General features: G+C 34.3%; 1 pseudogene; it reads right to left on the bottom strand.

Moving 5' to 3' along the window:
• Positions 1 to 1,919: 1,919 nt before the first annotated feature.
• On the bottom strand, positions 1,920 to 2,770 carry LOC148954542 (serine/threonine-protein kinase pim-2-like; annotated as a pseudogene).
• Positions 2,771 to 3,718: the final 948 nt, after the last annotated feature.

The raw sequence follows: 3,718 nt of genomic DNA, 5'->3' as shown, positions 1-3,718 counted from the left end.
AATGAATGAGGAAACTGGCATTTTTTTTGAACGAAAAACTAAAACTACAGAACTCTGCTCGTAACAAAGCAATAGAGGTAGGGTTTTTTGTTTTACACAATAGAAAAAAAGCGTGCTTTGCCTTTTCTAGCATTTATACTCATCATATTTTAAGGTTTTTTTTCTTGGAGGGGGGAGGGGGGCTAAGTCCCCCTGAAATTTTAATTTACTGGTAAAATGCCATTTATCTGGAAATAAATTATGAAATTCAGTAAACTCTACTCACGTTGAAAGTAGAAATATCCATTGTTTCAAAGTTAATAAAATTCAGTGTACTATGCTCGATTTTTTAAAACATAATGAAAATTAAATTCTTATGCATGAACATTTTATACGGAATTTCAAGGACGAATAAAAACGGATGTTACCTCGAAAAACCACTATGGTTGAGTTACATAATTTCATGCATACTCCCAAAAACATGTTTGACTACTTTATACCATATCAGCTTTAAATAAAAATGTGCACTTGAACTCACGACGTACATTCTTATGAAATTCTTATCAAAAAAAAAAAAAAAAAAAACCCAGTTTCTTGTACGCTTCATATCTATTACACTTTTGAGCATATTCTTGTAGGGTTGAATGTACGATTTCAATCTATTATACTTTTGACCATATTCTTGTAGGCGTGAATGTACGGTTAGAATGTACGGTTAGAATGTACGCTTAGAATTGTGTATACCGTTACTACTGATAGATCACGGATGGGTGTTTATTTTTTTTCCAGGGGTGATCGTATCGAAGCAGTAATCCTATAAGATCGGGATATGGCTCATTTGATCGAAAATCAAAAGTTATAGTGCCCTTTTTATGTGATTGAAAATACTGGGCGGCAGCTAGTGCCCCTTCCACGCACATTTTTCCCCAAAGTCGCCCGATCGAAATTTAAGGTAGCCATTTTGTTCAACATAGTCGAAAAACACGATAACTATGTCTTTGAGGATAACCTGTCTCCCACAGTCCCTGGGGGAAGGGCTGCAAGCTATGAACTATGCCCATTGTTTGCATAGTATTGGCTATTGGGAAGCATACAGACATTTTTCTGTAGTGTTTTCTGGTGGAGAGGGGGGGACAGTTAATTTATAGGATCATTCTATGGAGAATTCTTTGTGGGGAAGAGAAATTTCCACAGAGGGGGAGCCAGATTTTCCAGAATGATTTAAAAAAACAATCAGAAATAAAAAAAAAAAAACAAGGTTTTTCAACTGAAAGCAAGGAGCAACATTAAAACTTAAAACGAAAATAAATTATTACGTATATGAGGGGGTTTGACCCTCCCCCTCTCAATACCTCCCCCTTTACGCTAAAGTTTTTTTTTAGAACTTTTAAAAGAGCTTATTAATCTAATTAAACGGCGTTTTGATTCAGGAGTCATTATTAAATAATTTTAACAAAAAGTCAAACTTTACCGTAAAGAGCGAGGTATCGAGGAGGGGGGGGGGGGTAATCCCCTCATATACGTAATAATTTCAGTTCTTTTTAAGTTTTAATGTTGCCCCTTACTTTCAGTTGAAGAAAATTGTTATTTTTTATTTAATCACGGTTAAGTATATTATCAAGATGAATATTCTCAGTGCGCAGTGCTTTTTAAAAATTGGATTCCTCGAAATCACTCTGAAAATTGAAATTAGCTAAAATTAACAATATATATTTCGCGTTTAAGTTTGTGTATTTTAAAACGTTAATCTTTGGAACAATTATGAAGAAATACGTTTTCATTCTAGAAAATTCGGTCATAGTAATAGCACTACTTGTGAAATATAATCCAAAGAATATAAAAAAAAATGTCATCATACATACTAAATTTTTATTGGAAAATTGAATAAACAAAACAAAAGAAAACGACACACGATAAATTTTGAGTCATTTGACTTTTTCCTAAAAGTTGCCTATTTTTACACTAAGGATCTTGATCACATCAAGGTTTAACCAAGGATCTTGAAGTATTTTTTTCACACTTGGTCTGTTATCTCTCGCCATCTGCAAACATCTGTTGACTAAACTACGAGCCATTCGTGAAGCCTTCCTTTTTTGCAATCCCAAATCCATCACACCTTTAGCTTCTCCCGTTATCAAAGGGTTCTTTGCCAATCAAGATTACTCCCAATATAATACCTAGAGACCAAGTAGTTACCGGTCCTGTCATGTGTATCATATCAAAAACTTCATAGGAATCAACTTCCGGAGACCAGCAACTAGGAGTGCCACAGATCATTCCATCTGCCGTCTCCAAAGATTCAGCTAATCCAAAGTCAATAACCAATATATTTTCCACAAGGATATTGTCCCCTTTTAAATCTCTAATGGCAATGCCGGCCATTTCCAATCTCAAAACTATAGATGTAATTTGTTTAAAAATATTGATAACTTTATTTTCACTCAGCTGTTCATTTTTGTTGATAAATTCAGTCAATTTAATTGAGTTCTGATGATACTCTGTTGTAATCCAACATTCCTCTCCGACAATGTAATAATCTAGTAACTTCACACAACCATCAATATCTCTAACTTGGTTCAAAAAATATACTTCCTTTGGTAAAATTTTGCCAGAGTCCAATTGAATTTGGTTAGTTCGGTATAAATTTATCTTTTTTACAGCTGCTCGTTTCCAATCACGGTTTCTTGTTGCTAAGAACACTTTTGCCAGAAGCACCTTCTCCAAGTTCTGTAGGTGTTAGAGAATATTCGTTAAATCTCCAATGACAAATACTGAGGTCCAGTCTTTTCATCCGAATTAAAAAAGAGAGGACTATAATACCAGTAGAGATGGGTCAGAAGGCGCGGGACGACACCCCTGCTGCCACCTACAACTTTTTTTAACACCATATATTGGCACGAGAACCACGTGGTTTATGGTTTTTTTGTCAATGAGAATTTGAAAAACAGTTATTTTGTCACATTTATGTATGTTTTCATGGATGGTTATGTGTGTGGGTCGATTTATTTGATGTTTTTCATGGATGTTTAATGGTTTTTGTCAGTGAGAATTTGAAAAACAGAAACTTTGTCACATTTATGGATGTCATCAGCAATTCATGTCTGTTATATGGTTTTCTCAGTGAGAACGAAAAAACAGGAATTTTCTCACATGGAAAAACATGAATTTTCTCACATTTATGGTTGTTTTCATGGATGGTTATGTGTGTTGTTCGATTTATATGATGTTTTTCTCGGATGTCAACATCAAATTATGGATGTTTTATGGTTTTTGTCAGTGATAATTTTAAAAACAGGAACTTTCTCACTTGGAAAACCATAAACCACGTGGTCCTGTCACGAGTAGCACCTGTGAACTTGATTTACATAATCGCTAGGGGAAATTATTGATTCACGAAGGGGAGAATTAAGAAACATTAAGGCTTCTTTAATCTTAGGTCTGAGGGATAAACGTTCTTTAGGTCAGAGAGAAAAATTAATATTCTATTTTTAAATAGGGCTTCATTGATCTTTAGTGTCAGGAATTATAATTGACATCACTTGTTATCTTGGAATTATGCGGGAGTCTAAAGAGATAGAAATTCTATTTTTAAATACGGCTTCACGGAGCTTTAAGTCGGAGAGATAAATTGATATTCTAACGAAACCCTAATAGTTTAGCTAGGAAAATTTATGAGATGAAGAGATTAACGTAGGAAAGGGTTTCCTAGAAATTTGAAATGCGTTAGCGCAGAGATGCC

The sequence above is a fragment of the Artemia sp. Qi Xiang Cuo genome, chromosome 3 (genome assembly GCF_049724085.1).
Source record: "Artemia sp. Qi Xiang Cuo chromosome 3, ASM4972408v1, whole genome shotgun sequence".
Classification (NCBI taxonomy): Eukaryota; Metazoa; Arthropoda; class Branchiopoda; order Anostraca; family Artemiidae; genus Artemia; species Artemia sp. Qi Xiang Cuo.
Note: the sequence above shows the minus strand (reverse complement) of the source record. Positions and strands in the feature narration are given on the sequence as shown.